Source organism: Oncorhynchus tshawytscha, linkage group LG16, assembly GCF_018296145.1.
Source record: "Oncorhynchus tshawytscha isolate Ot180627B linkage group LG16, Otsh_v2.0, whole genome shotgun sequence".
NCBI lineage: Eukaryota > Metazoa > Chordata > Actinopteri > Salmoniformes > Salmonidae > Oncorhynchus > Oncorhynchus tshawytscha.
The window spans coordinates 20,356,305-20,380,060 of record NC_056444.1 but is presented as its reverse complement, the minus strand read 5'-3'; the positions used below and the strand labels follow the sequence as shown (position 1 = coordinate 20,380,060).

At 44.7% G+C, this 23,756-nt stretch overlaps 1 protein-coding gene across 1 annotated transcript in view; it reads left to right on the top strand.

The window, feature by feature from the left end:
• Positions 1-16,490: 16,490 nt before the first annotated feature.
• Positions 16,491-23,756, top strand: part of ctnnd2a (catenin (cadherin-associated protein), delta 2a) — a 396,841-nt gene continuing 389,575 nt past the window's right edge. Inside the window, exon 1 of the mRNA XM_042298940.1 lies at positions 16,491-16,748. The gene's annotated coding sequence lies outside the window, so the exon portion shown is untranslated. The remainder of the gene's footprint in view (positions 16,749-23,756) is intronic.

Below are 23,756 nucleotides of genomic sequence, written 5' to 3'. Positions count from 1 at the left end.
GCAGTGAATGAAAGAAAACATGTGCCTGATCAGCCAATCGAGGCAGTGGCAGTACAGGCAAAGGAGGAAAAGGAGGTAGCCGGCAGCAGCACGTCAATACACAAATAAGTTGAGATGAAGATGACAACTAGCAGCGATCAACCAGACTGCAGCCAGCCTCAAATAAACACATTTGTTAATGATTTTGATTTATCCTAACTGTCTAAACACTGGCCTGAAAATCACCATAGACCCCACCAACCAGGGATTCTGTAATTCTGTCATAATAGAATGTGCTGACTGCGAAGGTGATCATAATGCATTTAGGAGGAGTGTTTACAGTTCCTCCAGGCTGCAGGAGTGCTCCTGTCGCGGTTGTCGTCTGGAGATAGAGAGGAGGACCAAGATGCGGCGTGGTAAGTGTTCGTCATTTTAATGGGAAAACTGAACACCACAAAACAACAACGTGACAACCGTGAAGCTAATGAACAATCGTGCTACACATAGACAATCACCCACAACCCACAATGACAAAACAGGCTACCTAAATATGGTTCCCAATCAGAGACAACGACTAACACCTGCCTCTGATTGAGAACCATATCAGGCCAAACACAGAAACAGGCAAACTAGACATCAAACATAGAATGCCCACTCAGATCACACCCTGACCAAACAACATAGAAACATACAAAGCAAACTATGGTCAGGGTGTGACTGTACCCCCCACCCCCAAGGTGCGGACTCCAGCCGCAAAACCTGAACCTATAGGGGAAAGGCTAAAAAAGCAATTTCACACAATGTGAAATTGAAGTTCTGGAAGGGGAGGTTGAAGCAAGAACAAATATATTGTTGGACGTGGCCCCCACTCCACCATAGTCTTAGTCCACCTTAGTTGCGTCCTTTGAGCGGCGACCCTCGCCGCCGACCTAGGACTGGCAACCCTGCTAAAGGGCCCCACTGGACTGAGGGGCAGCTCAGGACTGAGGGGCAGCTCAGGACTGAGGGGTAGCTCCACTGAGGGGCAGCTCTGGACTGAGGGGTAGCTCCACTGAGGGGCAGCTCCGGACTGAGGGGTAGCTCCGGACTGAGGGGCAGCTCCGGACTGAGGGGCAGCTCCGGACTGACTGACGGCTCTGGAGGCTCCTGGCTGGCTGGCGGCTCTGGCAGCTCCTGGCTGGCTGGCTGGCTCCTGGCTGGCTGACGGCTCTGGCAGCTCCTGGCTGGCTGACGGCTCTGGCAGCTCCTGGCTGGCTGACGGCTCTGGCAGCTCCTGGCTGGCTGACGGCTCTGGCAGCTCCTGGCTGGCTGACGGCTCTGGCCGCTCCTGGCTGGTTGACGGCTCTGGCCGCTCCTGGCTGGCTGACGGCTCTTGCGGCTCCTGGCTGGCTGGCGGCTCGGGCGGCTCCTGGCTGGCTGGCGGCTCAGGACAGACTGGCGGCTCTAGACAGACGGGAAACTCTGGCGGCTCAGGACAGACGGGAGACTCAGGCAGCACTTGAGAGGAGGAAGCACCTGTAGGCAGAAGACGGAGAGACAGCCTGGTGTGGGGGGCTGCCACCGGAGGGCTGGTGCGTGGAGGTGGCACTGGATAGACCGGACCGTGCAGGCGCACTGGAGCTCTTGAGCACCGAGCCTGCCCAACCTTACCTGGTTGCATGCTCCCGGTAGCCAGGCCAGTGCGGCGAGGTGGAAAACCGGGGACACCATGCGTAAAGCTGGTGCCATGTACGCCGGCCCAAGGAGACGCACTGGAGACCAGATGCGTAGAACCGGCTTCATGGCACCTGGCTCGATGCCCACTCTAGCCCGGCCGATACGAGGAGCTGGAATGTACCACACCGGGCTATGCACCCGCACCGGGGACACTGTGCGCTCCACAGCATAACATGGTGCCTGCCTGGTCACTCTCGCTCTCTGGTAAGCACGGGAAGTTGGTGCAGGTCTCCTACCTGGCTTCGCCACACTCCCTGCGCCCCCCCCCCCCAATACATTTTTGGGGCTGACTCTCGGGCTTCCAACCGCGCCGCCGTGCTGCCTCCTCATACCGGCGCCTCTCTGCTTTCGCTGCCTCCAGCTCTGCTTTGGGATGGCAATATTCCCCTGGCTGAGTCCAGGGTCCTTTGCCGTCCAGAATCTCCTCCCAAGTCCATCTCTCCAAGTATCGTTGATTCTCCTGCTGCTGCTGCCCGTTACCACGCCGCTTGGTCCTTGGTTGGTGGGTGATTCTGTCACGGATGTCATCTGGAGATAGAGAGGAGGACCAAGATGCGGCTTGGTAAGTGTTCATAATTTTAATGGGAAAAACTGAACACAAAACAACAAAGTGACAACCGTGACACTACTCAAACACTGTGCTAACAAGCAACATAACATAGACAATAACCCACAACCCACAATGACAAAACAGGCTACCGAAATATGGTTCCCAATCAGAGACAACGACTAACACCTGCCTCTGATTGAGAACCATATCAGGCCAAACACAGAAACAGACAAACTAGACATCCAACATAGAATGCTCACTCAGATCACACCCTGACCAAAGAAAACATAGAAACATACAAAGCAAACTATGGTCAGGGCGTGACAGCTCCAGGGGAGATGTGGCATTTGATATAAATGTGAGGAGGGTTCTTTGAGCCCAAAAACTTGGACTTGGTCATGCAGCTCATATCCTTGCTTCTCAGCTCATATCAGAGACATGACAGGAAAGTGACAGGTAAATTAAAAGGGAGAGTAGCACATTATTGTCAGGTGACTTGCTGTGTATAAATAATATTTAATTTCTTGCTCCAGCAAATGTATTCAAAGTGAATAAAACAGAGTAACAGGAAAACATAACTGTACAATAAGACTGTCACATAGGCCTACAGTGTCATAGGGCTGTAGCCTACTGTGATTACTGAGAAATTAGCTTTACATAAAGTAAATACATGCTGATATGCAGTTATGACTGTAATGTCGACAGACATAATAAGTACATTTCCCCCCCACTTTAGTTGAAGAGATTCAGAGGCCTACAGTGAATGGAAAGTGCTGCAAAGATAATTAGAAGAGCATACACAGATATAGACCCAGACATAGCAGAGATGCTGAAGGAGGATGAGGATGTCATCATAGACATTCATGTATCCTTCGATGGCACTTGGCACAAGAGAGGATTCACTTCCAACTACGGGATAGGTGTGTGCATTGGTGCTGGTACCAGCGAGTCTTAGAAAATAGTGAAGATCCACCCAGTCACAAAAACCATGAAGGCCATACATTTTTAAATAGAGAGGTTGCACAGAAAATTGTACCTGTATATCATAGGATGTCAAATGATAACATCCTCAAAAGAATGTTGCACGGAGGAACCCAGAATGCAAATTAATGTCTAAACTATGTAATATGGTCGCGATGCCCCAAAACTGTCTTTGTGGGCAAAAGCCGCATTGACGCAGCAGCCAGTATGGTAGTATCCACGTTCAATGAGGGAGCCAGTGCTATATGAAATGTGATGGACAAATTGTGGCTTGACTGCACTTTGGTGACATTGGAAGCAATCAGAGAGGAGTTGTGAGAGCTGATTCTGCTTCAATGGAGTGTGCCAAGCGTAGGTGCAGGTCCCATGACACAGTCAAGAGCTCTCATGAAGTGTTTGATTAGATTTTCGATTATATTTGCATTGATGTCAGAGTGGTTAGAGGGACAATAGAGTGCTAAGTGTCAGGCAGTTAGCAAGTTTGGTAGGCTACTAATGACCATCAGCAACAGCAGAGCATGGAGTAGTGACTAAATGGTCACGTGAAATTTGACTCCATCACTCGTGACTGCCCGTGTGCCGTTAAAAGCCCTAATCCTAACTCACATCATTGCTTTACTGTAACACAGTATTGAGTTTGATGCAATTTGATCTAACTACCATTTGTGAACCATTTCAAGAAGCTAGTCATTGTAACTTTTTTTTGGGGGGGGTGAAATGCCTTCTGGAACATATGAACTTTCCTGTGCCTTAATACAAACTTGTATGCCCTCAATCTCACCCACACCTACCCACCCGTCCAGCATCACTACTCTGGACGGTTCTTAGAATATGTGGACAACTACAAATACCTAGGTGTCTGGTTAGACTGTAAACTCTCCTTCCAGACTCATATTAATCCTCTCCAATCCAAAATTAAATCTAGAATCGGCTTCCTATTTCGCAACAAAGTCTCCTTCACTCATGCTGCCAAACATACCATCGTAAAACTGACTATCCTACCGATCCTTGACTTCGATTCGGTGATGAAATTTACAAAATAGCCTCCAACACTCTACTCAGCAAATTGTATGCAGTCTATCACAGTGCCCTCCGTTTCGTCACCAAAGCCCCATATACTACCCACCACTGCGACCTGTATGCTCTCGTTGGCTGGCCCTCGTTTCATATTCATCGCCAAACCCACTGACTCCAGGTCATCTATAAGTCTTTGCTTGGTAAAGTCCCATCTTATCTCAGCTCACTGGTCGCCATAGCAGCACCCACCCGTAGCACGTGCTTCAGCAGGTGTATTTCATTGGTCACCCCCAAAGCCAACTCTTCATTTGGCCGCCTTTCCTTCCAGTTCTCTGCTGCCAATGACTGGAACGAATTGCAAAAATCACTGAAGCTGGAGACTCATACCTCCCTCACTAGCTTTAAGCATCAGCTATCAGAGCAGCTTACAGATCATTGCACCTGTACTTAGCCCATCTGTAAATAGCCCATCCAACTACCTCATCCCCATATTGTTATTTATTTGATTTTGCTCCTTTGCACCCCAGTATCTCTACTTGCACATTCATCTTCTGCACATCTATCACTCCAGTGTTAATTTGCTAAATTGTAATTATTTTGCTTCTTGGCCTATATCCTATTTTGCCTTACCCCCCTAATCTTACTTCATTTGCACACACTGTATATAGACTTTTCTATTGTGTTATTGATTGTAAGTTTGTTTATTCCATGTGTAACTCTGTGTTGTTGTTTGTGTCGCACTGCTTTGCTTTATCTTTATCTTATCTTAGTTGTAAATGAGAACTTGTTCTCAACTGGCCTACCTGGTTAAATAAAGGTGAAATAAAAAATAAAAAATAAATTTTAAAAATGTGTAGAAAATCCTTGCTACCGCAGATTTTTTGAAAGATACAACGTTAGCCATGGAAAAATGCAAAAGTGTTGCTACTGCTCTCAACAACATTGCTGCCCAGAATTGATTTTTTAATTTTATTAAAACTTTATTTAACTATTCAAGTTAGTGAAGAACAAATTCTTATTTACAATGGCGGCCTAGGAACAGTGGGTTAACTGCCTTGTTCAGGGGCAGAATGAGAGATATTTACCTTGTCAGCTCAGGGATTTGATCTAGCAAACTTTCGGTTACTGTCCCAACACTCTAACCACTAGGCTACCTGCCACCACTTAGCTGCAACATTTAGCCGGTGCAATCGACAAAGATCAGTGGGAAAAAGTGACTTTCTGCACACGGTCAGTGTGAACCAGAGTGACTTCACACAACAATGGGCTAAACAAGCTCTAGCTAGCTACAAACCAAACGGTAAAGACACACTGCCCTGAAGCATTCATCCATATATGGGTAAGAGTCTAGATACATTTTCAGATATTAGACATTTCTAATTTGGTCATAAAGTCGTTTTCATTGCAAGTTAAATCGTACTGTTTGCTAGCTAGTGAACGTTAGCTTGCTGGCTAGCTACCAAATGTTACGTGTATGATCTGTGTAGTAATATTATTTATATCTCAGAAATCCATTTGCATGGCTAGTTAAAGCCTAATGTTAGCTAGCTAGCTAACATTGAACCTTGTTGGTTAGCTTTAGTTTCCTGCAGATTCATATTCTAGCACTGTATACATGGTGGCTAGCTATGACAGTCCATCAGTACTGTAGCTATGGGTTGGGATTTTGGTTCATTGTTTAGGTTCCTAGGCCGCCATTGCTAGCTTGCTGGAAGTCTAAACAAAAGACTCCACTTCACAAAATAATGAATACACGGCCCAGCAAGTAAGCCAGGCTGATTACAGCCATCTATTGTATTTCATGAACACAACTTTCAAAGTCAGATTAGGATATAGGCCAAGGACTAGATAAAATGCATTTTTACCTGGAGTGTTTCCTTATTGTGGGCTACTACTTAAACCACTTTTAGTCTTGAAAACGGTTGTTTACTAAACTACCTTACTCACTCTGTTTAGCACATGGCCTCAAATGTAAATCCTTAAAGAGATGGGTGGGGCTAAGGCTTAAGAGGCTGTGAACAATTCTGAATAGGTGTAGACAAAGAAGAGCTCTCCAGTAGGTGTACCAAAATATTCAAGGGCCATTTTCTCAAAAGTGGCATTACAAGTTTATCAACTTTCAATGCAGAATTATTTTCCCATTGTTCCTCAACTGCAATGTATGATGCACCATTTTCTATTTCTGAGTCTCTACTTTTATCCAATGTAAAAAAACACAATTTAACATTTTGCTACATAAGGCCAAATCGAGTGTAATTTCTGTGAAATAAAGCGAACTGTAACCTGAACATCTATGGAATATCGATTGATATAAGAGTTTGTACTACTTGTCCTATTCAATCAGATATTTATACCAGACCTGGGTCAAATATGTAAAATACTTCCCCTTTTGGGACTATTCCATTGGTTCCACTGTACTTAAGTCAAGGGCAGCTCAAGGATTTGAAAGTATTTGACAGATGCAGTGAGTTTTCAGGTTCAATTGCACCACCTATTGGCCATTTACACGCACACACACACACACACACACACACACACACACACACACACACACACACACACACACACACACACACACACACACACACACACACACACACACACACACACACACACACACACACACACACACACACAGCCAGTCTCTGTCCTATAATATATTGTGGTGAAAGTTGACCCCAGAGAGATCAGGCTACAGTGTTCCCATGAGAAGAAGCTTGAGTAAACACACTGATACTACAGACACAGATACCTGATATCTCATAACCTCGCCTCTTTTTCTGTCAGAAAAAGTCTCCTCTGAAGAGAAAATAGTTGGAGGTTAGTACCAGTTCAGCCAAGCACACAATACAATAGGTGCTGGGAAGAGCATTAGGGGGACGTTCAATAAGGTAGAACTTGAGGGCCTCTAAGCTGCCCTGGTGGGGGATGTTAGTATATACAGTAGATTGGTAACAAAAGTACACAGAATATAATGTTCTGGTATGTGGTCCACAGATTTCAGGAGATTGATCAAAATCAATCGAGTCTCTGATGTATGTGGGTAGAGAGCTTGCCCACGGTTCAAAAATGGTCTACAAAAGGTAAAAATGTTATTTTGTCAGAGATCTGTTACCACTCACAATGGTCCTGCCTGGTACAGGTGACGTCATGCTCTTGTGGATTTTTGGGAAGGGTGTATATGACAGGTGTGGTTGGGCAGTCAACTTTCATACACCCATATTCTGTTTCTGTAATTTCCCCCTCATTAAAAAACACAGACAGTGTATACATGAAATGTTTAGAAGGATCCCTAGGGAGTATTGTAAAATTCATCATCACTGAGTTGTCGCAGAATTTCCTTTTCATAGTCTGCAGCATTTTGCATCACTTTTGTACCTCCTTTGTCAGCAGGTTTTATAGGCAGTGGTTCACAACCATGGGTAGTAGGACCCCTGGGGGTACTTGGCCTATCCACAGGAGGTATTTGAGAAGACTCATGGAAGCATAGGTCTACTGGTAAAATGCACATAAGGAGATACTTCAGGGGTACTCCAGGATGAGCAATATTCAGTTGGTGGTACAGTAACCGAAAAGGTTGGGAACCACTGCCATAAGGGATCATTTTTCTGCTTTGGATTTATTGTGGAATAACATGTATAGTTGTGTTCTCGTTTCTTAGCCAGGAAATGATATACATCTTTCTCAAGTAGAAGGTAGTATGGTTCAAGAGAGGGATTTATTTTGGGAAGTAAAAATGTGCTTCTCATCTTAAAAGGTGTCTTTTCCCTTATCATGTCCTCAGAGCAAGAGTCAAGTTCATTGCCATTAAGGGAACTAGCATATCTATTCATCTCACTGGTCGAGTCTCCAGCCATCTCATTGACTTGCACCCTATTCCCCATATAGTTCATTACTTTTAGCAAGAGCGACATAAATCTGTTATTTGATATTTGGGTGTTGGTTTTACTGGGTTGATTGGTGTCAATGCACACTGTCATCATTTTACAATGATTAAATCAATGTTTTGCTTTCAACAAAAACTGATTATATGTTAAACTGAACTGTGAAGACTGAATTCTGTGTGTGTGTGTGTGTGTGTGTGTGTGTGTGTGTGTGTGTGTGTGTGTGTGTGTGTGTGTGTGTGTGTGTGTGTGTGTGTGTGTGTGTGTGTGTGTGTGTGTGCGTGTGTGTGGACGTGTTTAACTATTCTTGTGGGGATGAGAAAACAAACGTAATTTGACCAACTGAGGACATTTTGTTGGTCCCTACAAAGTCAAATGCTATTTCTAGGGGGGTTAGGGTTAGAATTAGGTTTAGGGTTAGGAGCTAGGGTTAGGGTTAGAGTAAGAGTACGGGTTAGGGTTAGGTTTAGGGTTTTGAATGGGACTGAATTGTGTGTCCCCACAAGGTTAGCTGTACAAGACTGTGTGTGTGTCATTCTGGGTGTAAAATAATGTACCCTTACGGACAAAGGAGGTGACAGGAAGGCGTGCTTGCAAAAAAGGTCTTCAAGTGCAGAATGGTTTAATTACATGTGCAAGTGCAGGATGTCCATATGTTTAGTGAATTGATGGCGAAAGCAGAATGTTACATGTAGGCTACAAAACCCCAAAAGGAAATGGACTTACATACAAATCTTAGCTGAATAAACTTTTCAAGATAATTACATAGCTACATACAAATACCAAATACCACAGCTGATCAGAACCAGTAAGTACCGTGAGTATGAAATGTTTGATAGACTGAGCTAAACAATGACAAAATACTTGAGGCCGAATTTCTGAATAAATGTAGGCTATAGGTAACTTCCATCTGTATGTCTGTTTCCTACTGAGTTGTAGTGAGTCAGTAATGAGTAAATTGTAATATTGTTAAATGCTAAAACAAATTGACCATTGATTGTCTATTACCTGTTTGTTGTAAATATAAATGTTATACGGTAGCCTATCAATGATTCTAAACCATATCAGAAACAGGCAGATAAACAACAAATAGACAAGTTATATTCAGCCACCATGTTTAAGTCCATGAGTAGGGGAATCAATTTAATTTGATTATACAATATTAGAATTGACCCTCAAAGGAAAAATAAGATAGACACAAAGGCACACAGAAATATAGAAAACACACACACACACCTCCGCCATGCTGACTCTCAACACGGGGGCCCCTCAGGGGTGTGTGCTTAGTCCCCTCCTGTACTCCCTGTTCACCCACAACTCCGTGGCCACGCATGACTCCAACACCATCATCAAGTTTTCTGACGGCATGATCGGGTAGGCCTGATCACCAACGGGGATGAGACAGCCTACAGGGAGGAGGCCAGAGACTTAGCAGTGTCGTGCCAGGACAACAACCTCTCCCTCAACCTCAGTAAGACCAAGGAGCTGATTGTGGACTATACGAGAAAGAGGGGAGAGCACACCTGATAAGGCTGTAGTGGAGAAGGTCAAGAGCTTCAAGTTCCTTGGTGTCCACATCACTAAGGACTTATCATGGTCCACACACACACGCACAGTCGTGAAGAGGGTACGGTAGCACCTCTTCCCTCGCAGGAGGCTGAAAATATTTGGCATGGGCCCTCGGATCCTTAAAAAGTTCTACAGCTGTACCATAGAGAGCATTGACTAGCTGCATTACCGGTTTGTATGGTAAATACACTGCCCTGGACCCCAAAGCACTACAGAGGGTTGTGCGGACAGCCCAGTAAATCACTGGGGCCGAGCTCCCTGCCATCCGGGACCTCTATATCAGGCGGTGCCAGAGGAATGCCCGAAAAATTGCCTAAGACTCCAGCCAACCAAGCCATAGACTGTTCACTCTGCTAACATCCGGCAAACGTTACCGAAACATTGGCTTTCTGATTCCGAGACAGCTTCTACCCCCAAGCCATAGGACTGCTAAATAGTCAATTAATGGTTACCCAAACTATCTGCACTGACTCTATCTTGCACTGACCCTACACACACTCACTAGACTATATATACACACCAGTGGAGGCTGCTTAGGGGAGAACAGCTCATAATAATGGCCCGAACAGAGAAAATGGAATGGTATCAAACACTTGGAAACCATGTTTGATGTATTTGGTACCATTCTACTGATTCCCTTATACTTATACACCTGTGCCTCATGAGACTAACCCGGACTACATCACTTTCCTGATTACCTCCCCTATATCTGTCATTCCCTTTGGTTCTTTCCTCAGACTTTACAGTTTAACGCCTCGCCAAAGGGAAGCAATAGTATTTTTGGTGAAGTTGGGTCCAAGGGCAGCTGGCTCGTTAGGCTTCTATGCCTCAGCCGGCTCGATAGGTTTACAAGCCTTGGTTGTCTTGTCAGGCTTCCATTGCCGAAGCTACCGGGGATGCCTCAGCTAGCTTGTCAGGCTTCCATGCCTCAGCTGGCCCGACAGGTTCTCAAGCCTCGGTTGGCTCGTCAGGCTTCCATTGCCTCAGCTACCGGGGATGCCTCAGCTAGCTCGTCAGGCTTCCATGCCTCAGCTGGCTCTACAGATTCTCAAGCGTTGGTTAGCTGATCAGGCCTCCATGCCAAGAGTGTGCAAAGCTGTCATCAAGGCAAATGTTGGCTACTTAGAACAATCTCAAATATAAAATATATTTTTTGAACACTTTCTTGGTTACTACATGATTCCATATGTGTTATTTCATAGTTTTGATATCTTCACTATTATTCTACAATGTAGAAAATAGTAAAAATAAAGCTAAACCCTGGAATGAGTAGGTGTGTCAACTTTTGACTGGTACTGTATATATTATTTTAAATATAGCTACCTAGTTTAAAAATCAACCGTACTGCCACAGCAGCATAACATTTGATCAACACTTGATAACACCTGATTTACATCAATATCAGTATTCGGTCTGGTTGGTTGATAGCCAAGGCGCAGCAGGGAGAGGCAAAAAGACATAGAGAGGAGTGGCTGTACAACCCTCCAACCCAACTCCATACCTTCTTCAGTCGGGAGTTGCACGTGTGACAGGGCAGCAGCAACACAGCTAGTCTAGACTCTAGCTAACCACCATATACTACAATAGTCACACAAGCCACTAGCGAGCTGGCCATATATCATGAGTTAGAAGATTCGGAATATTATATTATGAAGTTATTATTTAAGAGCATTAAAGATAAATCATAATGAGCAAAACAAATAATTGAGCTAGCTAACTAGCAGATTAACATCAATATCAATGATCGGCTGAAACAATGTACCTCTTTTCCCCGATGTCAATCATGTCTTTAGGAGGCACTGTAACTTAACATTTGTGATGAGTGAGTGTGTTGTTGCAGAAATAAATAGGCCTATGCTTAAACATGTTAAATGGGTGCGTACACTTTTTGAAATTTTCATTTTGAGCACCTGCCCCTTGAAAGGTCTCCACACTGCCCTGCCAACATGATATCATTGTTAAGTGTCAGTCTGGTATGCTTTTGCAAAAAGATATTCGTCATGAGGCATACATGAGGAGTACACATGAGGTGTACATTGCATTCAAGGCAAACAAATTGGTGATAAAGCTGCAAAGGGTAAATTGGTGAAAGACTCAGACAGACAGCCATCTGTGGAGGTGGGAGAGAGGAGGGGGAGAGGGAGAGAGAGAGAGAGAGAGAGAGAGAGAGAGAGATGGGAAAGAGATGAAAGGAGGGGGAGGGAGATCAAGAAAGAGGAAGAGAGAATGGAGGGTGGAGGAGGGAGACAGAGAGAATAAGGGTAAAGGAGAGAGGGAGAGAGAGAGTCAACAAATAGAAATGCAGATTATCTGTGCATCAATATCCTGTCTGTGGAGGTGGGAGAGAGGAGGGAGAGAGAATGGAGGGGGGGAAGAGAAGGGGAGAGTGAGGGAGAGACAGGAGAGAGAGAGGGTGAAGGAGGGAAGACAGAAGAGGAAGGGTGAGAGAGAGCGAGGGAGAGGAGGGAGAGAGGAGGTAGAGATAAAAGAGAGAGAGGAGGGATAGACCGAGACATGTCTGTCTGAGTCTTTCACAAATTTTCCCTTCGCAGATTTATCACAATCAACTTTTTTGCCTTGAATGCAATATATTGACTTATGCCTCACTATCTTTTAGAAAAAGCGTACCAGACTGACGCTTAACAGTTGCTACCAGGCTGGACAGACAGACTGAGAAAAAACGGGGAAAAAAATAGAACTATCATCAAAAATCTACCTCATGAGAGAGACCATGACCAGCTCAGCACCATGTGAACTACTGCTAGCATACTACTCCATTATCTGCAGCACTGAACGACCTTGGACCAAATATATAGATACTAGCAAGATGGCAGACATGGCAGCTCTGCTTCTAGCTCCTAAGCAACTTTGCAGTATATAGTTTTTTTGTGTGTTATTTCTTATATTAATAGCCCAGAACGTTTTTTTTGTGTTATTACAAACAGCCGGAAATAACTTTTAGATATCAGAGGGGCGGTAACTCACCAGCATTACAATCAGGAATACGACTTTCCCGAATTGGATCCTTTGTTCGTACCCCCCAGGGCAACTTATCCCATTAGCTGCTCCAAGACGCCGCCGGCAGAGAAGAGGTATTCGGAGAGGACTTCTAGTCCGACTCAGGAGGCGTGCACGCCATCCACCGCTTCCGAGTACATTACTTGCTAATGTTTAGTCCTTGGACAATAAAGTAGACAAGCTCAGGGCAAGGATTTCCTACCAGAGAGAAATCAGGGACTGTAACATACTCTGTTTCTCTGACTCAAGGCTCTTTCAAGATATACTGTCCCTGTCCATACAGCCATCTGGCCTCTCAGTACATCGCTCAGAGAGTAATAAAAAACTTTCTGGGAAGAAGAAAGGTGGTGGTGTATGTTTCATGATTAACTACTCATGGTGTGATTGTGATATCGTACAGAAACTCAAGTCATTTTGTTCACCCCACCTAGAATACCTCACAATCAAATGCTGACTATATTCCCTCCCAAGAGAATTCTCTTCGGTTATAGTCACAGCCATGTATATTCCCCCTCAAGCCGATACCACGACAACCCTCAAGGAACTACACTGGATTTTGCGCAAACTGGAAACCACATATCCCGAGGCCGGATTTATTGTAGCTGGGGATTTTAACAAAACAAATTTGAGGAAAATGCTAACGAAGTTCTATCAACACATTGACTGTAGTACTTGTGCTGTTAAAACACTCAATCACTGTTACTCCCCCTTCCGGGATGCCTACAAGGCCCTTCCCCGCTCTCCCTTTGGCAAATCAGATCACGGCTCCATTTTGCTCCTCCCTTCCTATAGGCAGAAACTCAAACAGGAAATACCCGTGCTAAGGTCTATTTAACGCTGGTCTGACCAATTGGAAACCATGGTTCAAGATACTTTTCATCATGCGGACTGGGATATGTTCCGGAAAGCCTCTGAGAATAACATTGATGTATACTCGGACACTTGACTGAGTTAATCAGGAAGTGTATAGGGGACGTTATACCCACTGTAACTATTAAAACCTACCTAAACCTGAAACCGTGGATAAATGTCAGCATTCGCGCAAAACTGAAAGCGAGAACCACTGCATTTATCCATAGCAAGGTGACTGGAAATGTGGTTGAATACAAACAGTGTAGTTATTCCCTCTGTAAGGCAATCAAACAGGCAAAACATCAGTACAGAGACAAAGTGGAGTCGCAATTCAACGGCTCAGGCACGAGACGTACAGTATGTGGTAGGGTCTACAAACAATCATAGAATACAAAGGAAAAAACAGCCATGTTGCAGACACCGACATCTTGCTACCGGACGAGCTAAACACGTTCTTTGCCCACTTTGAGGATAACACAGTGTCACCGACATGGCTTGCTCCCAAGGACTCTGGGCTCTCATTCTCCGTGGCAAGTGAGTGTGACGGCAACCCTAGCCGTATCTTCAGAACATGCACAGACCAGCTGGCTGTAGTGTTTAAGGACATATTCAAACTCTCCCTATCCCAGTTTTCTGCTCCCACTTGCTTGAAGATGTCCACCATTGTTCCTGTACCCAAGAAAGCAAAGGTAACTGAACTAAGTGACTATCGCCCCATAGCACTCACTTCTGTCATCATGAAGTGCTTTGAGAGGCTAGTTAAGGATCATATCACCTCTACCTTACCTGACACACTAGACCCACTTCAATTTGCATCGGGCCCTGGGTCTGAACCACGCCCTGTGCAACTGGGTCCTGGACTTCCTGACGGGCCACCCCCAGGTGGTGAAGGTGGGAAACAACACCTCCACTTTGCTGTTCCTCAACACAGGGGCCCCACAAGGGTGCGGGCTCAGCCCCCTCCTGTACTCCCTGTTCACCCATGGCTGCATGGCAATGCCTCACAAGTCCTCAACTGGCAGCTTCATTAAATAGTACCTGCAAAACACCAGTCTCAACATCAACAGTGAAGAGGCGACTCCGGAGTGCTGGCCTTCTAGACAGAGTTGCAAAGGAAAAGCCATATCTCAGACTGGCCCCCCCCAAAAAGAGATTAAGATGGCCAAAAGAACACAGACATTGGGTAGAGGAACTCTGCCTAGAAGGCCACCATCCCGGAGTCGCCTCTTCAATGTTGACATTGAGACTGGTTTTTTGCAGGTACAATTTAATGAAGCTGCCAGTTGAGGACTTGTGAGGCGTCTGTTTCTCAAATTAGACACTAATGTTCTTGTCCTCTTGCGCAGTTGTGCACCGGGGCCTCCCACTCCTCTTTCTATTCTGGTTAGAGACAGTTTGCGTTGTTCTGTGAAGGGAGTAGTACACAGCGTTGTACGAGATTTTCAGGTTCTTGGCAGTTTTGTTGCTTCTTTAATCAGCACAAGTTTTCAGCTGTGCTAACATAATTGCAAAAGGGTTTTCTAATGATCAATTAGCCTTTTAAAATTATAAACTTGGATTAGCTAACACAACGTGCTATTGGAACACAGGAGTGATGGTTGCTGATAATGGGCCCCTGTACGACTCTGTAGATATTCCATAAAAAATCAGCCATTTCCAGCTACAATAGTAATTTACAAAATTAACAATGTCTACACTGTATTTCTGATCAATTTAATGGACAAAAATGTGCTTTTCTTTCAAAAACAAGGACATTTCTAAGTGACCCCAAACTTTTGAACGGTAGTGTAAGTACTTTACCCCATTGCCACCCGGTGACTCATCCTGCTTCCCTATATACATAGACATGGAATCACTGGTCACATTAATAATGGAACACTAGTCACTTTAATAATGTTTGCATACTGCTTTACTCATTTCATGTGTATATACTATTTTACTGTATTCTATTCTACTGTATTTTAGTCAATGCCACTCTGACATTGCTAGTCCTAATATTTATATATTTCTTAATTCCATTATTTTACTTTTAGATTTGTGTGTATTGTTGTGAATTGTTAGATATTACTGCACTGTTGGAGCTAGGAACACAAGCATTTCGCTACACCCACAATAACATCTGCTAAATATGTGTATGTGACCAATACAATTTGATTTGATTTGACCACTGGTGTAGGGAGTCCTTTGTGTGTGTTTGTACCTGTGTAAATTTATCAATGTGGGACTTTCACCAATCTCCATGAACGAATTATCCACTTGTTTTAAAGTATGATGATTTAGTCAATAAAACCGTTGTTTCAACCAAGCCCCAAGTCAACTATTGATGTTTTCCTCCTTAAACATTATGCACTTTGGCTTTCTGAATGTTACACAATAATAATGTTTAATATTTCTCACCATTAACTCCAGTTAGAAGAGATGCTTCTCTCAAACCTGAAGATGCAGGGAGAAATGAGAAGTCTCCCTTTCTCCCCTATGTTTTGGTTCAATCGATAGCTGTGACGAGGGCACAGTACTTTGATTTGGGGATGGAGAGGAGGGGGAAGAAGGTGGAGGAGGGGGAAGAAGAAAGTAGGGTGGGGGAGGCCCTTCTGCTTAACCAGTGTAAAAAAAATTTTTGTTTCTGTTAGTGTATTATTTGGGGACCAACATCAATAACGAATTTCACTGAAGCTCATTGAGGAACCTTTAGACGATCCATCAACTCAATGTCCAGTAATCTCGCACGCACGCACAACATCACGCATATATTTCTCCCCATTAATTCTAGTTAGAAGAGATGCTTCTCTCAACCTGAAGATGGCACTCTTTCTACACGTGAGCCTCAATCTGGATGCTGCGGTGCGTGTGTGCGTGTAGTATGTGTGTTAGCTACAGACCGGAGGAGCTGCCTAGCCTGCCTCTCCAGCGTTCTTGCCTCTTGTTCCAGTGCGCAGCAGTACTTCGCTCCAGTCTTTTGCTTTGTAGCCTACCACCGCTTCGCCGCCTCCTCTTTTTCTCCTCTCCCCGCCTATGCCTGTCCCGGCAAGCATCCAGCGAATGTTCGGTCCACCCCCAGACCCCCTGCAGGGAACAGTGAGAGAGCGGTTCCGTTCTGAGCACACAGCATACTATTGAAAGCTGCCAAGGGAAGACGTGGATAATAAGTGTCGTTGTTGACGTAACCCAGGATTTTTTTTTCGGTAAGTGCAAAGTCATCCCGCTTTTACTGTGTTTATTCTAAGCTTCATTTCCTCCTCCTCCTCATGTTCTTACTCTTCCACCTTGTCATAGTGAAGGTTGGGAGAATAGGTGTTTTAGCCTACCCCGGGAGAGGACGAATGTGAACCGGGATGTTGTTGATGCGTGTCGTTTTGCGGTTGCAGAATTGTGTTCGCAGTTGAAGCGGTTATGTGAAGTAGCTTAAAGATGCATAAACGCTAACTTGATAATAGGTTTATAGCCCGTTATGTAGGCTTCATGTAGATATGATTAGGAAGGAACCGTGGTGATGGGGAAATCCGTTCAATTCTGACAGAGCTGAGCTCGCTCACCCGAGGCGGTTCTGCGCGTGAGGATTTGGCTCGAGTTCACTACACCGACTGACCCAAATTTAGCTAACCGTCGGCAGCGCGTGAGAGATTTAGAGAGAGAGAGAACAGAGAGAGAGAGAGGGAGCATGGACATGTTAACTAAAATAAATTCATACATACAGTAGCTGTATACTCCTTTGATATTGTTCTACATGGAATACTGCTTAAATAGACTAGCGTCCATTGGAGATTAATGTCAATCTAAAACGAAACGATGCACCTGCAAAGACAGGCGCGAGAAACAGAAGGAAAGAGATGGATGGTGTTTGGGGTGGTGATAAAAGCATGGAGAAATGAGAGGTCTCCGTTTCTCACCACTGTCTTGGTTTAATCGATAGCTGTGGCGGGAGGGAGGGTTTTGCATCGGCTGTTTGGCACAGCGCAGTATTTTGACTTGGGGATGGAGAAGAGGTGGAGGAAGGGGGAAGAAGAAAGTAGGGTGGGGGTGATGTTTGGCATACCTTCAGATTGTCAGGGCATTTCCATCTATACATAGATCAGCTGGGTTGGAGCAGAGTGCATACCCAGGAGCATCATCACCACTATTATCAAGGCCCTTCTGCTTAACCAATGTAAATAAAATAGAGTTTCTGTAAGTGGATTATTTGGGCACCAACATCAATAACGAATTGGGCACCATTGACAAATCTCCTTAAGGAACCTTAAGGGGATCCCATCAACTCAATGTCGAGTCATCTTACACGCATGCATGCACAGAAACACACACGCACACACACACACACACACACACACACACACACACACACACACACACACACACACACACACACACACACACACACACACACACACACACACACACACACACACACACACACACACACACAATCTCTTCAAATGCAAGCGTTGAGGCTACTATCCATGGTGCTGAATCTCTCTGTCTCTGTCTCTCTCTCCCTCTAGCTATCCACTCCAGTAATTTCCTAAATATTAGCCTCTTTATGTGCAGTGGGCATGAGGCACCTTGTCCTTCATTATGTGAGCAGATGAATGTACAGCGAGGTGAATATATCCCTTCTGTCTCTCTGCAACGGGAGTGAAGGTGTTTTGTGTTGAAGAACCTGTCGGTTGGTCTATTGATCTGCCGGCCCAGTTCATTGGCAACCCATCACATGACAGAATGCTGACACTGTTCCAGAACGTTTCCCTGTGAGTTAGTGTTCTCTTTGAGTGTGTGTGCACCTGTGTGTGCATGTCAAATGATGAAGCGAAAGAGAGGCTAAATATGAGTCTGAATGATCTTTTCTGTGTGGTTTAAGACTGTCATTCCACACATCTATGAATGACCTTTGACATTTGTTGATTGTTCCATATTTATATCAGTTCAGTCGACTCTAGTATTAATGATAGGATGTATATACAGTATGAGCTTGCGTAATGATAATGACATACAGGCATGAACATGCTACTGCTGAATGCCTATAATTATCTCCATTTCCCTGGCCATGTAGAGAATGAAGATACATGCCATGCGCCATTAAACCAAATATGATCTATTATATTGACAAGATAGTCGAATGACCACTCTAACAATGGAAATACGTGTCCTCAATGATGGAAGGCAGGCGGGAGGAGGCCAGATCAGGTGGAATCATTCTAGCCAATGAGAGGGCAGATACACGTGTGAACAACAGGCACAACTAAGTTGTTTTTCTCAACGTTACTGGAATGCCATGTACATCCACTTATATCAGTACATTTGTAACAGCCATTAACATTATAACAGTTCTATTCGATCAAATAAGCTTCACATAATTCCACACTTTCTCATAGACCTCCATAGAAGAAAGGGCTTATCACACACGGACAGATTTTGTGCGGAGTAAATCCTCTCGCTTCACCTCTTCCGCTCTGATTAAACTCACTGTTGTTCCTCCCACTTCCTCTGTATATATACAGTGCCAGTCAAACGTTTGGACACACCTACTCATTCAAGGGTTTTTCTTTATTTTTAGTATTTTCTACATTGTAGTGAAGACATCAAAACTATGAAATAACACAAATGGAATCATGTAGGAAACAAAGAAGTGTTAAACAAATCAACATTGATTATATATTTGAGATTTTTCAAAGTAGCCACCCGTTTCCTTTATGGCAGCTTTGCACACTCTTGACATTATCTCAACCAGTTTCATGAGATAGTCACCTGGAATGCATTTCAATTAACAGGTGTGCCTTAAAATTTAATTTGTGTAATTTCTTTCCTTCTTAATGCGTTTGAGTCAATCAGTTGTGTTGTGACAAGGTAGGGGTTGTATACAGAAGATAGCTCTATTTGGTAAAAGACCAAGTCCATATTATGGCAAGAACAGCTGAAATAAGCAAAGAGAAATGATAGTCCATGATTACTTTAAGACATGAAGGTCAGTCAATGTGGAAAATGTCAAGAACTTTGAAAGTTTCTTCAAGTGCAGTCGCAAAAACCATCAAGCGCTATGATGAAACTGGCTCTCATGAGGGCCTCCACAGGAAAGGACGACCCAGAGTTACCTCTTCTGCAGAGGATAAGTTCATTAGAGTTAACTGCACCTCAGATTTCAAGTAACAGACACATCTCAACATTAGCTGTTCAGAGGAGACTGCATGAATCAGGCCTTCATGGTCAAATTGCTGCAAAGAATCCACTACTGAAGGACACCAATAATAATAAGAGACTTGCTTAGGCCAAGAAACACGAGCAATGGACTTTAGACCATTGGAAATCTGTCCTTTGGTCTGATGAGTCCAACCACTGTGTCTTTGTGAGATGCAGAGTAGGTGAACGGATGATCTCTGCGTGTGTGGTTCCCACCATGAAGCATGGAGGAGGAGGTGTGATGGTGTGGTGATGCTTTGCTGGTGACACTGTCAGTGATTTATTTATAATTCAAGGCACACTTAACCAGCATGGCTACCGCAGCATTCTGCAGTGATACACCATCCCATCTGGTTTGCACTTAGTGGGACTGTCATTTGTTTTTCAACAGGATAATGACCCAACACACTTACAGGCTGTGTAAGGGCTATTTGACCAAGAAGGAGAGTGATGGAGCGCTGCATCAGATGACACTTTTTTGGTTACTACACGATTCCATTTGTGTTCTTTTGTAGTTTTGATGTGTTCACTATTATTCTACAATGTAGAAAATAGTAAAAATAAAGAAAAATACTTTAATAAGTATGTGTGTCCAAACTTTTGACTGGTGCTGTACATCAGCTCTGTCATACTCCTGTGCTTGCCTATAGGCTTACTCTGATGATCCATGAGGTATGGTGTTGTAGACCTGGTGGTCCAGGGGGTATGGTGTTGTTGACCTGGTGGCCCAGGAGGTGTGGTGTTATAGACCTGGTGGTCCAGGAGGTGTAGTGTTGTAGACCTGGTGGTCCAGGGGGTATGGTGTTGTAGATCTGGTGGCCCAGGAGGTGTGGTGTTGTAGACCTGCTGGTCCAGGAGGTGTGGTGTTGTAGACCTGCTGGTCCAGGAGGTGTAGTGTTGTAGACCTGGTGGTCCAGGAGGTGTGGTGTTGTAGACCTGGTGGTCCAGGAGGTGTGGTGTTGTAGACCTGGTGGTCCAGGAGGTATGATGTTGTATACCTGGTGGTCCCGGAGGTATGGTGTTGTAAACCTGGTTGTCCAGGAGGTATGGTGTTGTAGACCTGGTGGCCCAGGGGGTATGGTGTTGTAGACCTGGTGGTCCCGGAGGTATGGTGTTGTAGACCTGGTGGTCCAGGAGGTATGGTGTTGTAGACCTGGTGGCCCAGGGGATATGGTGTTGTAGACCTGGTGGTCCAGGAGGTATGGTGTTGTAGACCTGGTGGCCCAGGGGGTATGGTGTTGTAGACCTGGTGGTCCAGGAGGTATGGTGTTGTAAACCTGGTGGTCCAGGAGGTATGGTGTTGTAAACCTGGTTGTCCAGGAGGTATGGTGTTGTAGACCTGGTGGCCCAGGGGGTATGGTGTTGTAGACCTGGTGGTCCAGGGGGTATGGTGTTGTAGACCTGGTGGTCCAGGAGGTATGGTGTTGTAGACCTGGTGGTCCAGGGGGTATGGTGTTGTAGACCTGGTGGTCCAGGGGGTATGGTGTTGTAGACCTGGTGGTCCAGGGGGTATGGTGTTGTAGACCTGGTGGTCCAGGGGGTATGGTGTTGTAGACCAGGGCTGTGGTGAGAATAGTCTCATGCAAAACAACAATATAAGGCAGGCAGCCTGTAAGGGAATGCCAGGAGGATGAATTTATTAATGACACACAACCTTAGCAAGAACAAGGACAAGATAATTGGAAAGGTCCTAAGAAAGGAGACTAAGGACCAGGGAAAGGAAAAAAGGAGAGGAAACAAAGAGTGGGTACAAGGAAAGGAGAGTTGAGAGCAGGGTGCTGTTGAGAAATATTTGGGATGTTGCCAGTAGCCAGCTAGACAGTAGTCCCTCTTTCTGTCTCCTAATGAGCCACTCTGCGATGGGTCTCCGTCTTTTCCTCCTCCCTCACATATCCCTCCATTCTGGAGGAAGAGAGATAGAGGGAGAGGGGTAGAGGGAGGCAGAGAGAGACAAAGAGAAAAACTGAGAGACCGTGATAGAGTTGATGCTTGAGAGAGAGAGGGAGACACAGAAAGGCAAAGTAAAATTGTGAGAGAATGAAAGAGAGAAAGGGGGAAAAATCACAACATCATGTACAGTGCTATATTTATCATCAATTATTCCAATGGTGTCTTTTTAACCAAATGAAAGGAGCATTAGCATACAAGCAAAGGCCCAGTGATAGTGATACGTCTGTGGTGACCACACCGCATGCACAGTGTTTGTGCCTTCCTGTCGCGCTCCCCGACGCAGCAAATTGGTAATTGGTTGGGCTAGCCAGGTCTCCCAAGGCTAATTGAGCATCAAAGTGAAGCCATGCCTGTTGCGCAATGATCATCATGATTTCCCCAGTCGTGAATAATCTATCCCAGAGTTATCCCTCACGTAGGGGTGAGGAGGTGGAAGGGATGTGCGTTTGAGAGTGTGTGTATCAGAGTGTGTATGTGTGAGATTGTGTTTTTGTGTGATAGTGTGAGTGTGTGTGTGAGAGTGCGAGTATGTGTATGTGTATGATAGTCTGTGAGTGTGTGTATGAGGTGAGGGAGTAGGGAGTAGGGACAATAGCTGTTATCTCATGTTGGACAGCTTTGTCTGGTTCATTTTTCTGCCTGTGCACTAAATTATATGGTCTGCATTTTCCCCTCTCTAGCATCATATAATTCAATGGTTGTATAGAGTCTACACACATGACATTGATGTATTGTAAGTGTCCGGCCTCTAAACACAATATCATCTGTGTGTGCACCACAGCAGAAAAAATATACACATCCATACAGCTAGTCGACTGGCGCGCGGTTGGTTACAGTCGCCTGTTCTTTTATAAACTGACACAACATGCATAAACATGCCTGAGTGGATAGCAACATAATGACATGTTTTTAGCAGATGTATTGACTGTGGCTGTGTGTGTATGTGTGTGTTTATGTCTGAGAAGCAGTACCATGGTATTATCTCTTTGACTGGTCAAGTGGGAAATCGTGTGTGAGAAACGATATTGAATGCACCTGTTTTGATTGTCCTTGTATGCAGGTGTCAGAGTGTGGCATCTGTGATACACACCTGTTAGAATATGATTTTTTCCCCACTCTCGGGTTTATCAACCATTTCCTTTCTATTCAATCCTGGCGATGGGATTGTATTTGAGGGGAGACCAAAGGCCAGGACTGAGATCCATATCCACCTTTTTCAGCCATGTGCATTAAGACCTCAAAACAAGATGGATACTGTTACGTCCGTCGTTATATGAATTAGACCAAGGTGCAGCGTGGTAAGGGAATATCTTTCTTTATTTTTATGAACACCAAAAAAAACAAAAGATAAACAAAAGTAAAGTTCTGCAGGCTAAACAGCAACTAACAAAATCAAGATCCCACAACTGACGGTGGGAAAAAGGGCTGCCTAAATATGATCCCCAATCAGAGACAACGATAAACAGCTGCCTCTGATTGGGAACCATACTAGGCCAACAAAGAAATAGAAACATAGATTTGCCCACCCAAGTCACACCCTGACCTAACCAAATAGAGAATAAAAAAGGCTCCCTAAGGTCTGGGCATGACAGACAGACACAGCCATATTGACTAGCCAATGATTATTTCAGTTGCTTTACTGGACAGTATATGGCCTTTAGGCTGTGTTGTTGACCTCTGTATTGTGGTCCATCCTATTCCATTCTCACTGATGTTTGGGCCAATTAGGCCTAGTGTGTGCTGCCACTGTCTAACCTGTCAGTATAGTGGCTACAGCCCTGTATCTCTGTCCAACGTGTCAGTATAGTGGCTACAGCCCTGTATCTCTGTCCAACCTGTCAGTATAGTGGCTACAGCCCTGTATCTCTGTCCAACCTGTCAGTATAGTGGCTACAGCCCTGTATCTCTGTCCAACCTGTCAGTATAGTGGCTACAGCCCTGTATCTCTGTCCAACCTGTCAGTATAGTGGCTACAGCCCTGTATCTCTGTCCAACCTGTCAGTATAGTGGCTACAGCCCTGTATCTCTGTCCAACCTGTCAGTATAGTGGCTACAGCCCTGTATCTCTGTCC